The sequence below is a fragment of the Arachis stenosperma genome, chromosome 4, assembly GCF_014773155.1.
Source record: "Arachis stenosperma cultivar V10309 chromosome 4, arast.V10309.gnm1.PFL2, whole genome shotgun sequence".
In the NCBI taxonomy this organism is placed as follows: domain Eukaryota; kingdom Viridiplantae; phylum Streptophyta; class Magnoliopsida; order Fabales; family Fabaceae; genus Arachis; species Arachis stenosperma.
In genome coordinates, this window is record NC_080380.1 from 120,961,234 (window position 1) to 120,975,012 (window position 13,779).

At 41.6% G+C, this 13,779-nt stretch overlaps 1 non-coding gene across 1 annotated transcript; it reads left to right on the forward strand.

Annotated features, from left to right (window-relative positions):
- The first annotated feature begins 13,149 nt into the window (after nucleotides 1-13,149).
- LOC130978056 (small nucleolar RNA R71) lies at nucleotides 13,150-13,257 on the forward strand. Its single transcript, XR_009085720.1, has one exon. It is a non-coding gene; the product is annotated as a small nucleolar RNA R71 (small nucleolar RNA).
- The last annotated feature ends 522 nt before the right edge of the window (nucleotides 13,258-13,779 follow it).

A 13,779-nucleotide genomic window follows, 5' to 3' on the forward strand; every position in this document is an offset into this window, starting at 1 on the left:
CTCTGCTTTCCTACTGTCTTCATCCAATCCTTCTTACTCCTTTCCATGGCAAGCTGTATGTTGGGCATCACCGTTGTCAGTGGCTACAATCCCATCCTCTCAGTGAAAATGTTCAACGCACCCTGTCACGGCATGGCTAATCATCTGTCGGTTCTCAATCAGGTTGGAATAGAATCCAGTGATTCTTTTGCGTCTGTCACTAACGCCCAGCCTTCAGGAGTTTGAAGCTCGTCACAGTCATTCAATCATTAAATCCTACTCAAAATACCACAGACAAGGTTTAGACCTTCCGGATTCTCTTGAATGCCGCCATCAATTCTAGCTTATACCACGAAGATTCCGATTAAGGGATCCAAGAGATAAACATTCAAGCCTTGTTTGCTTGTAGAACGGGAGTGGTTGTCAGGCTCGCGTTCATAAGTGAGAATGATGATGAGCGTCACATAATCATCACATTCATCAAGTTCTTGGGTACGAATGAATATCTTAGAATAAGAACAAGCTGAATTGAATAGAAGAACAATAGTAATTGCATTAATACTCGAGGTACAGCAGAGCTCCACACCTTAATCTATGGTGTGTAGAAACTCCACCGTTGAAAATACATAAGAACAAGGTCTAGGCATGGCCAAATGACTATTATACATTGCTGGAAAGCGCAGGATGTCTACTTTCCAACGTCGTTGAGAGCGCGCCAATTGGGCTTTTGTAGCTCTAGAAAATCCACTTCGAGTGCAGGGAGGTCAGAATCCAACAGCATCTGCAGTCCTTTTCAGCCTCTAAATCAGATTTTTGCTCAAGTCCCTCAATTTCAGCCAGAAAATACCTGAAATCACAGAAAAATACACAAACTCGTAGTAAAGTCCAGAAAAGTGAATTTTAACTAAAAACTAATAAAAATATAATAAAAACTAACTAAAACATACTAAAAACATACTAAAAACAATGCCAAAAAGCGTACAAATTATCCGCTCATCAGCCCATCACCAAGAAGAGGATGGAGCAAGCAAGAGAGACCCGGATCTCAAGAGCTGCATGAGGAAGCTCATCATCAAGAAATCCCTGAGATGCCTCAAGGGATGCACTTTCCTCCCAACAACTATTGGGAACAACTCAACACTTCCTTAGAAGATTTGAGCTACAATGTGGAACAATTAAGGGTGGAACATCATGAGCACTCCATCATTCTCCATGAAATAAGAGAAGATCAAAGAGTAATGAGGGAGGAGCAACAAAGGCAAGGAAGGGACATAGAAGAGCTTAAGGACATTGTTGGTCCTTCAAGAAGAAGACGCCACTAAGGTGGATTCATTCCTTGTTCTTACTTTTCTGCTGTTCAGTTTTTATATTATATGTTTATCTATGTTTTGTGTCTCTACTTCATGATCATTAGTGTTTAGTAACTATGTCTTAAAGTTATGAATAATCCCATTAATCCTTCACCTCTCTTAAATGAAAAATGTTTTAATTCAAAAGAACAAGAAGTACATGAATTTCGAAATTATCCTTGAGTTTAGTTTAATTATATTGATGTGGTGGCAATACTTTTTGTTTCTGAATGAATGCTTGAACAGTGCATATTTTTGATCTTGTTGTTTATGAATGTTAAAACTGTTGGCTCTTGAAAGAATAATGAACAAAGAGAAATGTTATTGACAATCTGAAAAATCATGAAAATTGATTCTTGAAGCAAGAAAAAGCAGTGAAAAAGCAAAAGCTTGTGAAAAAAAAAGTGGCGAAAAAAAAATAGAAAGAAAAAAAGAAAAAGCAAGCAGAAAAAGCCAATAGCCCTTAAAACCAAAAGGCAAGGGTAAAAAGGATCCAAGGCTTTGAGCATCAATGGATAGGAGGGCCCAAGGAAATAAAATCCAGGCCTAAGCGGCTAAACTAAGTTGTCCCTAACCATGTGCTTGTGTCATGCAGGTCCAAGTGAAAAGCTTGAGACTGAGTGGTTAAAGTCGTGATCCAAAGCAAAAGAGTGTGCTTAAAAGCTCTGGACACCACTAACTGGGGACTCTAGCAAAGCTGAGTCACAATCTGAAAAGGTTCACCCAGTTATGTGTCTGTGGCATTTATGTATCCGGTGGTAATACTGGAAAACAAAATGCTTAGGGCCACGGCCAAGACTCATAAAAGTAGCTGTGTTCAGGAATCAACATACTTAACTAGGAGAATCAATAACACTATCTGAAATTCTAAGTTCCTAGAGAAGCCAATCATTCTAAACTTCAAAGGAAAAAATGAGATGCCAAAACTATTCAGAAGCAAAAAGCTACAAGTCCCGCTCATCTAATTAGAATTAATATTCATTGATATTTTGGAATTTATAGTATATTCTCTTCTTTTTATCCTAATTGATTTTCAGTTGCTTGGGGACAAGCAACAATTTAAGTTTGGTGTTGTGATGAGCGGATAATTTATACACTTTTTGGCATTGTTTTTAGGTAGTTTTTAGTAAGTTCAAGCTACTTTTAGGGATGTTTTCATTAGTTTTTATGTTAAATTCACATTTCTGGACTTTACTATGAGTTTGTGTGTTTTTCTGTGATTTCAGGTAATTTCTGGCTGAAATTGAAGGACTTGAGCAAAACTCTGATAGGAGGCTGACAAAGGACTGCTGATGCTGTTGGAATCTGACCTCCCTCCACTCGAAATAGATTTTCTGGAGCTACAGAACTCCAAATGGCGCGCTCTCAACGGCGTTGGAAAGTAGATATCCAGAGCTTTCCAGAAATATATAATAGTTCATACTTTATTCGGGAATTGATGACGTAAAGTGGCGCTCAACGCCAAGTACATGCTGCTGTCTGGAGTCAAACGCCAGAAACACGTCACGACCCGGAGTTGAACGCCCAAAACACGTTACAACTTGACGTTCAACTCCAAAATAAGCCTCAGCTCGTGGATAGATCAAGCTCAGCCCAAACATACACCAAGTGGGCCCCGAAAGTGGATTTATACATCAATTACTTACTTCTGTAAACCCTAGTAGCTAGATTATTATAAATAGAACTTTTTACTAGTGTATTAGAGATCTCTGGGTGCATAGTCCTTAGACCATGGGGGCTGGCCATTCGGCCATGCCTAAACCTTTCACTTATGTATTTTCAACGGTGGAGTTTCTACACACCATAGATTAAGGGTGTGGAGCTCTGCTGTACCTCAAGTTTCAATACAATTACTATTATTTTCTATTCAATTCTCTTTTATTCCTATTCTAAGATATTCGTTGCACTTCAACTTGATGAATGTGATGATCCGTGACACTCATCATCATTCTCACCTATGAACGCGCGTGACTGACAACCACTTCCGTTCTACCTTAGGCCGGGCGCATATCTCTTAGATTCCCCAACAGAATCTTCGTGGTATAAGCTAGATAGATGGCGGCATTCATGGGAATCTGGAAAGTCTAACCTTGTCTGTGGTATTCCGAGTAGGATTCTGGGATTGAATGACTGTGACGAGCTTCAAACTCCTGAAGGCTGGGCGTTAGTGACATACGCAAAAGAATCAAGGGATTCTATTCCAACCTGATTGAGAACCGACAGATGATTAGCCGTGCTGTGACAGAGCATAGGACCATTTTCACTGAGAGGATGGGATGTAGCCATTGACAACGGTGATGCCCTACATACAGCTTGCTATGGAAAGGAGTAAGAAGAATTGGATGAATGTAAAAAGAAAGTGGAGATTCAAGAGGAACACAGCATCTCCATACGCCTATCTGAAATTCCCACTATTGATTTACATAAGTATTTCTATCCTATTTTATTTTCTGTTTATTAATAATTATCGAACTTATCCATAATCAATTATTATCCGCCTGACTGAGATTTACAAGACGACCATAACTTGCTTCATACCAAGAATCTCTGTGGGATCGACCCTTACTCACGTAAGGTATTACTTGGATGACCCAGTACACTTGCTGGTTAAGTTGAACGGAGTTGTGACCACACATAGTTGTGAACCATGGTATTGGCATCATGTTTTTGGCGCCATTGCCAGGGAAAGAAAAAGCAATGAATTTTACAAAATACAATAACAAATGAATCACAATTTCGTCCACCAGGAGGCACAGTACTACACCATCATAAACAACATCCTGTACAAAAGAGGGATCTCAGTACCATTATTAAAATACGTGCCAACCTCCCACACAAAGGAAGTGTTAGAAGAAGTACACGGCGGCATTTGTGGCAATCATCTCGGAGCACGGGCCCTCGCCAAAAAAGTACTCCAGGCAGGGTTCTATTGGCCAACATTATAGAAAGAAGCCACAAATTTGTAAAGACATGTCCACCATGTCAGAAATGCCAACTTTCACATCGCCCCGCCAGAAGAGCTCATCGGCGTGACTTCGCCTTGGCCGTTTGTCAAATGGGGACTCGATCTTCTCGGCCCCTTTCCCCAGGGATCAGGACAAGTTAAATTTCTCATAGTAGGGGTAGATTACTTTACAAAGTGGATCGAGGTAGAACCCCTAGCCAACGCCACCGCCCAAAGAAGCCAGAAATTCCTATATAGAAACATTGTCACAAGGTTCGGAGTTCTATATTCAATAACCACAGACAATGGCACTCAATTCACAGATGCAGGCTTCATAAAACTAGTGGCCGACTTGAATATAAAGCACTAGTACACCTCCGTCAAACATCCATAGGCCAATGGACAGGCCGAAGCCGCCAAAGGAATCCCCCTTCCGGTTAGCATACGGAATAGAGGCAATGATTCCAGTAGAGATTGAGGAAAGATCACCTAGAGTAGTTCATTACAATGAGGGAGCAAACTCCCAACTTCAGAGAGAAGAGCTAGACCTACTACCTGAAATCCAAGAAAGAGCTCAGATCAGGGAGGAAACTCTAAAGCGCCGAATGGCTTCCAGATATAATCAAAGAGTAGTACCGAGAAGTTTTGCAGAGAATGATCTTATCCTAATCTGAAATGATATTGGAACAACTTGACCAGGAGAAGGAAAGCTGGCAGCAAACTGGAAAGGACCCTACCGAGTTATAGAAGTACTTGGGAAGGACTACTACAGACTGTCCGAACTCGATGGACGAGAGCTTCCCAGATCATGGCACGCCTGCAACCTAAGAAGGTACTACAGTTAGAAAAGGTAAAGGATCTCATTATTGGATGCATTCTTTTTCCTGAAAAGGTTTTTTAATGAGGCACCAGGTTGAGACCTAGACACTATCCGACTTAAAAGGATGAAAAAATTCCCACATGTATATATTCGCACTTTTCTTTGAATAAAATTTATTTAGATATTCTACAAGATTTCAAGACGCATTAATCTGAAGTATTCATCGTCCGATTATAAAGCAACAGATCGGCAGAAAGTGAAAAATAATTTCACTGCACGATCACGATAAAGATAACCGTTCGATAAAGGTGAAAATGCGATTCACCCAAAAGACGATCTAAAGATGCCAACCACTTTCTACAAATCGGCAAAGATGAACATAGAATAATGTAAGAAGTTATCGAAAGCAATCCAAAAAAAACCTGACGAGGTCTTACGGATAGCTAAAATAATAACTTAAAGACTGGCCGATGTTCAGAAGTCGGACCAAGTCAACCCAAGTTATAAGTAAACCCTGGGAAGAGGTCTGGCCAACCCTATTAAAGAGGATTACTTTAACTTAGAAAGAGATCGACCTAACGAAGTCGGTTTCCTACAAAACAAAGTTATAAAAGTAATCCCTGAAAGAGACCTGACAAAGGTCCAAGAAAGAGGATTACAAAAATAACTTAGAAAGAGATCGACCTAACGAAGTCGGTTTTCTACAAAACAAAGTTATAAAAGTAATCCCTGAAAGAGACCTGACAAAGGTCCAAGAAAGAGGATTACAAAAATAACTTAGAAAGAGATCAACCTAACGAAGTCGGTTTCCTACAAAACAAAGTTATAAAAGTAATCCCTGAAAGAGACCTGACAAAGGTCCAAGAAAGAGGATTACAAAAATAACTTAGAAAGAGATCGACCTAACAAAGTCGATCTCCTACAAAACAAGTTATAAAAGTAATCCCCGAAAGAAACCTGATAAAGGTCCAAGAAAGGGGATTACAGAAATAACTTAGAAGGGGACCAACGCAAAGGAATCGGTTACGGAGCGCCAAAAATACGTACAAAAGCAAGAAAACCAAGAAACAAGTCGGACCCACACAGACACAACCTCAAAGGATCCAAGCTATAAACAATACGTATAAAGCAATCCAAAGAGGTCGAGCTGCAAGGTTCCAACATTCTCAAAAAATAGAAGAGATAACAAGTCAAAAACCTTGATATAATCTACAAAGTTATAAAGCCTCGGAGGCCATCAAAACCTACCTTAAAAGGATAGCGAGCTACTCTTTGTTTTTCAAAATAAAAGTTGCTAAAACAAGCAACTAGAAAACGTCAGCAAATAAACAAAAAGTTTTAAGAGCCCACAAGCCGGGCCAACTACATAAATATCCAGAAAGAGATCAGCAAGCATCAGGAGCCTTCTTGGCAGCATCAGGACTAGGAGAAGGAGGACGAGTCTGAATAGGTACAGCGTCTATAGTTCCATCCTCCCGGTTCAGAATCTGGCAATCCGAATCAGGTGCAACCGGAGCAGCAGAAGAGGTCGACCCTTTGGCAGAGGACACAGGGGGAGGATCAGCATCATCATCACCCTCGTCATCAGGGACAATCTTGCTATCCCTAACAATGTTGTCCAGGCTGAAAGGGGTGAGATCGGCCTCGGGAGCAATGACCCGAACTTTCTCCTTCAAGTTCTCGTAAGCAGCAGTCACGCTGCCAACGAGATGACCTTGGAGCTCAGAATAATCTTCCCGGGCATTGTCCAACTCCCCCCTCAGGCGCATCACCTCCCGATAAGACGTAACGTAACTCTCCTTATGCATCACGGCTGTGTCCTCGGCTAACCTCAAAGAAGTTGCCAGTGAAAGGGAACTTCTCGTTCTTTAGATCCTTCTCCAACTTGGTCACCTTTACTTCAAGTTCCTCCTTCAGCTCCTGGTGCGCGAAATTGTGAACAATACTTTTCACAACTCTCATAATCCCCGGTAATGGCTCCAAAAACGTGGTAGCTCAATACCATGGCATTACACAACTTCGCACAACTAACCAGCAAGTGCACTGGGTCGTCCAAGTAATACCTTACGTGAGTAAGGGTCGATCCCACAGAGATTGTTAGCATTGAAGCAAGCTATGGTCATCTTGTAAGTCTTAGTCAGGCAAACTCAAATATATATGATGATGAACGAAAATAATATAAAAGATAAAGATAGTGATACTTATGCATATCATTGGTGTATGAGCTTCAGACAAGTGTATGAAGATGCCTTCCCTTCCGTCTCTCTGCTTTCCTACTGCCTTCATCCAATCCTTCTTACTCCTTTCCATGGCAAGCTCGTGTAGGGTTTCACTGTTGTCAGCAGCTACCTCCCATCCTCTCAGTGAAAGCGATTGCATATGTCCTGTCACGGCATAGCGGAATTCAGCTGTCGGTTCTCGGTCAGGCCGGAATAATATCCATTGATACTTTTGCGTCTGTCACTAACGCCCTAGCCTGCTAGGAGTTTGAAGCACGTCACAGTCACTCAGTCATTGAATCCTACTCAGAATACCACAGACAAGGTTTAGACCTTCCGGATTCTCTTGAATGCCGCCATCAGGTCCTGCCTATACCACGAAGATTCCGATTAAAGAATCCAAGAGATATTCACTAAGCCTCAGATGGTTGTAGAACAAGAATGGTTGTCAGTCACCTTGTTCATGAGTGAGAATGGTGATGGGCGTCAATCATCACCTTCATCATGTTGAAGAACAAGTGATATCTTGGATAAAGAACAAGCGGAATTGAATGGAAGAACAATAGTAATTGCATTAATACTCGAGGTACAGCAGAGCTCCACACCTTAATCTATGGTGTGTAGAAACTCCACCGTTGAAAATACATAAGAACAGGGTCTAGGCATGGCCGAATGGCCAGCCTCCCAAAGGTCTAAGATAGCATAAAACAAAGATAGCTACCAAAAGTCTCTCTAAATACAATAGTAAAAGGTCCTACTTATAGAAAACTAGTACATAGATGAGTAAATGACATAAAAATCCACTTCCGGGCCCACTTGGTATGTGCTTGGGCTGAGCAATGAAGCTTTTTCGTGTAGAGACTCTCCTTGGAGTTAAACGCCAGCTTTAGTGCCAGTTTGGGCGTTTAACTCCCAATTAGGTGCCAGTTCCGGCGTTTAACGCTGGAATTTCTTGAGGTGACTTTGAACGCCGGTTTGGGCCATCAAATCTTGGGCAAAGTATGGACTATTATATATTGCTGGAAAGCCCAGGATGTCTACTTTCCAACGCCGTTGAGAGCGCGCCAATTGGGCTTCTGTAACTCCAGAAAATCCACTTCGAGTGCAGAGAGGTCAGAATCCAACAGCATCTGCAGTCCTTTTGAGTCTCTGGATCAGATTTTTGCTCAGGTCCCTCAATTTCAACCAGAAAATACCTGAAATCACAGAAAAACACACAAACTCATAGTAAAGTCCAGAAAAGTGAATTTTAACTAAAAACTAATAAAAATATAATAAAAACTAACTAAATCATAACAAAAACATACTAAAAACAATGCCAAAAAGTATATAAATTATCCGCTCATCACAACACCAAACTTAAATTGTTGCTTGTCCCCAAGCAACTGAAGATCAAATAAGATAAAAAGAAGAGAATATGCAATGAACTCCAAAAACATCTATGAAGATCAGTATTAATTAGATGAGCGGGGCTTTTATCTTTTTGCCTCTGAATAGTTTTGGCATCTCACTCTATCCCTTGTAATTCAGAATGATTGGCTTCCTTAGGAACTTAGAATCCAGATAGTGTTAATGATTCTCCTAGTAAAGTATGATGATTCTTGAACATAGCTATTTATTGAGTCTTGGCTGTGGCCCAAAGCACTCTGTCTTCCAGTATTACCACCGGATACATACATGCCACAGACACATAATTGGGTGAACCTTTTCAGATTGTGACTCAGCTTTGCTAAAGTCCCCAATTAGAGGTGTCCAGGGTTCTTAAGCACACTCTTATTTGCCTTGGATCACAACTTTATTTCTTTTTTATTCTTTCTCTTTTTTTTTTCGTTTGCTTTTTCTCTTTTTTTTTCTGCTTTTTCTTGCTTCAAGAATCATTTTTAATGATTTTTCAGATCCTCAGTAACATGTCTCCTTTTTCATCATTCTTTCAAGAGCCAACATTCATGAACCACAAGTTCAAAAGACATATGCACTGTTCAAGCATACATTCAGAGAACAAAAGTGTTGCCACCACATCAAAATAATTAAACTATTATAAAATTCAGAATTCATGCAATTCTTTCCTTTTCAATTAAGCATGTTTTTATTAAAGAAAGGTGATGGATTCATAGGACATTCATAACTTTAAGGCATAGACACTAAGACACTAATGATCACAAGACACAAACATGGACAAACATAAAGCATAAAAATCGAAAAACAGAAGAATAAAGAACAAGGAAATTAAGGAACGGGTCCACCTTAGTGATGGCGGCTCTTTCTTGCTCTTGAAGATCCTATGGAGTGCTTGAGCTCCTCAATGTCTCTTCCTTGTCTTTGTTGCTCCTCCCTCATGATTCTTTGGTCTTCTCTAATTTCATGGAGGAGAATGGAGTGTTCTTGATGCTCCACCCTTAGTTGTCCCATGTTGGAACTCAACTCTCCTAGGGAGGTGTTTAATTGCTCCCAATAATTTTGTGGAGGAAAGTGCATCCCTTGAGGAATCTCAGGGATCTCATGATGAGAGGGGTCTCTTGTGTACTCCATCCTTTTCTTGGTGATGGGCTTGTCCTCATCAATGGGGGTATCTCCCTCTATGTCAACTCCAACTGAATAACAGAGGTGACAGATGAGATGAGGAAAGGCTAACCTTGCCAAAGTGGAGGTCTTGTCCGCCACCTTATAGAGTTCTTGGGCTATAACCTCATGAACCTCTATTTCTTCTCCAATCATGATGCTATGAATCATGATGGCCCGGTCTATGGTAACTTCGGACCGGTTGCTAGTGGGAATGATTGAGCGTTGTATGAACTCTAACCATCCTCTAGCCACGGGCTTGAGGTCATGCCTTCTCAATTGAACCGGCTTTCCTCTTGAATCTTGCTTCCATTGTGCGCCCTCTTCACATATGGTTGTGAGGACTTGGTCTAACCTTTGATCAAAGTTGACCCTTCTAGTGTAAGGGTGCTCATCTCCTTGCATCATAGGCAAGTTGAACGCCACCCTCACACTCTCCGGACTAAAATCCAAGTATTTCCCCCGAACCATAGTGAGATAATTCTTTGGATTCGGGTTCACACTTTGGTCATGGTTCTTGGTGATCCATGCATTGGCATAGAACTCTTGAACCATCAAGATTCCGACTTGTTGAATGGGGTTGGTAAGTACTTCCCAACCTCTTCTTCGGATCTCATGGCGGATCTCCGGATATTCACCCTTTTTGAGTGAAAAGGGGACTTCGGGGATCACCTTCTTCAAGGCCACAACTTCATAGAAGTGGTCTTGATGCACCCTTGAGAGGAATCTATCCATCTCCCATGACTCGGAGGTGGAAGCCTTTGCCTTCCCTTTCCTCTTTCTAGAGGTTTCTCCGGCCTTGGATGCCATAAATGGTTATGGAAAAACGAAAAAGCAACGCTTTTACCACACCAAACTTAAAATGTTTGCTCGTCCTCGAGCAAAAGAAGAAAGAAGAGAGTAGAAGAAGAAGAAATGAGGAAAAGGGAGAAGGTGGTGTGTTCGGCCATGATGGGTGGGTTTGGGAGGGAAAGTGGTTTGAATTTGAAGGGTGAGGTTGGTGGGGATTTATGAAGGATGGATGTGAGTGGTGAAGAGAAAGATGGGATTTGATAGGTGAAGGGTTTTTGGGGAAGAGGTATTGAGGTGATTGGTGAATGGGGGAAGAAGAGAGAGAGTGATGGTGGGGTCCTGTGGGGTCCACAGATCCTGTGGTGTCAAGGAAAAGTCATCCCTGCACCAAATGTTGCTCAAAATCACGTTTTGAGCTACTTCTGGCGTTAAACGCCGGGCTGGTGCCCATTCCTGGCGTTTAACGCCAGGTTGTTGCCCTTTTCTGGCGTTTAACGCCAGTCTGGTGCCCCTTTCTGGCGTTAAACGCCCAGAATGGTGCCAGACTGGGCGTTAAACGCCCAACTGCTAGGCTTACTGGCGTTTAAACGCCAGCAGCTTCTTCCTCCAGGGTGTGCTGTTTTCTTCCTGTTTTTCATTCTCTTTTGCTTTTTTCATTGTTTTTGTGACTTCTTATGATCATCAACCTACAAAAAAGATAAAATAACAAAAGAAAATAGTTAGCTATAAAACATTGGGTTGCCTCCCAACAAGCGCTTCTTTAATGTCATTAGCTTGACAGAGGACTCTCATGGAGCCTCAGAAATACTCAGAACCGTGTTGGAACCTCCCAACACCAAACTTAGAGTTTGAATGTGGGGGTTCAACACCAAACTTAGAGTTTGGTTGTGGCCTCCCAACACCAAACTTAGAGTTTGACTGTGGGGGCTCTGCTTGGCTCTGTTTTGAGAGAAGCTCTTCATGCTTCCTCTCCATGATGATAGAGGGATGTCCTTGGGCCTTAAACACCAAGGATTCTTCATTCACTTGAATGATCAACTCTCCTCTATCAACATCAATCACAGCCTTTGCTGTGGCTAGGAAGGGTCTGCCAAGGATGATGGATTCATCCATGCACTTCCCAGTCTCTAGGACTATGAAATCAGTAGGGATGTAATGGTCTTCAATCTTCACCAAAACATTCTCTACAAGTCCATGAGCTTGTTTTCTTGAATTGTCTGCCATCTCTAATGAGATTCTTGCAGCTTGCACCTCAAAGATCCCTAGCTTCTCCATTACAGAGAGGGGCATGAGGTTTACACTTGACCCTAAGTCACACAAGGCCTTCTTGAAGGTCATGGTGCCTATGGTACAAGGTATAGAAAACTTCCCAGGATCTTGCCTCTTTAGAAGCAGTTTCTGCCTAGACAAGTCATCCAGTTCTTTGGTGAGCAAAGGTGGTTCTTCCTCCCAAGTCTCATTTCCAAATAACTTGTCATTTAGCTTCATGATTGCTCCAAGGTATTTAGCAACTTGCTCTTCAGTGACATACTCATCCTCTTCAGAGGAAGAATACTCATCAGAGCTCATGAATGGCAGAAGTAAGTCCAATGGAATCTCTATGGTCTCTTTTTGAGCCTCAGATTCCCATGGTTCCTCATTGAGGAACTCAGAGGAGATTGGTACACGCCCACTGAGGTCTTCCTCAGTGGCGTCCTCCTCCTCTCTTTCCTCTCCATATTCGGCCATGTCTATGGCTTTGCACTCTCCTTTTGGATTTTCTTCTGTATTACTTGGAAGAGTACTAGGAGGGAGTTCTGTAACTTTCTTGCTCAGCTGACCCACTTGCCCTTCCAAATTTCTGATGGAGGACCTTGTTTCATTCATGAAACTTTGAGTGGTCTTTATTAGATCAGAGACCATTGTTGCTAAGTCAGAAGTATTCTGCTTAGAACTCTCTGTCTGTTGCTGAGAAGATGATGGAAAAGGCTTGCTATTGCTAAACCTGTTTCTTCCACCATTATTGTTATTGAAACCTTGTTGAGGTCTCTCTTGATTCTTCCATGAGAAATTTGGGTGATTTCTCCATGAAGAATTATAGGTGTTTCCATAGGGTTCTCCTAGGTAATTCACCTCTTCCATTGAAGGGTTCTCAGGATCATAAGCTTCTTCCTTAGATGAAACATCCTTAGTACTGTTTGGTGCATTTTGCATTCCAGACAGACTTTGAGAAATCAAATTGACTTGTTGAGTCAATATCTTATTTTGAGCCAATATAGCATTCAGAGTGTCAATCTCAAGAACTCCTTTCTTCTGACTAGTCCCATTGTTCACAGGATTCCTTTCAGAAATGTACATGAATTGGTTATTTGCAACCATTTCAATCAATTCTTGAGCTTCTGCAGGCGTCTTCTTCAGATGAAGAGATCCTCCAGCAGAGCTATCCAAAGACATCTTGGATAGTTCAGAGAGACCATCATAGAAAATACCTATGATGCTCCATTCAGAAAGCATGTCTGAAGGACATCTTCTGATTAATTGTTTGTATCTTTCCCAAGCTTCATAGAGGGATTCTCCATCCTTCTGTCTGAAGGTTTGGACTTCCACTCTAAGCTTACTCCATCTTTGTGGTGGAAAGAACCTTGCCAAGAAGGTATTGACTAGCTTTTCCCAAGAGTCCAGGCTTTCTTTAGGTTGAGAATCCAACCATATTCTAGCTCTGTCTCTTACAGCAAAAGGGAATAGCATCAGTCTGTAGACCTCAGGGTTAACCCCATTAGTCTTGACTGTGTCACAGATTTGCAAGAATTCAGCTAAGAACTGATGAGGATCTTCCATTGGAAGTCCATGGAACTTGCAATTCTGTTGCATTAGAGAAACTAATTGAGGTTTAAGCTCAAAGTTGTTTGCTCCAATGGCAGGGATAGAGATGCTTCTCCCATAAAAATCAGGAGTAGGTGCAGTGAAGTCACCCAGCACCTTCCTTGCATTGTTGGCATTGTTGTTGTTTTCGGCTGCCATGTGTTCTTCTTCCTTGAAGAATTCGGTCAGGTCCTCTAAAGAGAGTTGTGCTTTAGCTTCTCTTAGCTTTCTCTTCAAGGTCCTTTCAGGTTCAGGATCAGCTTCAACAAGAATGCC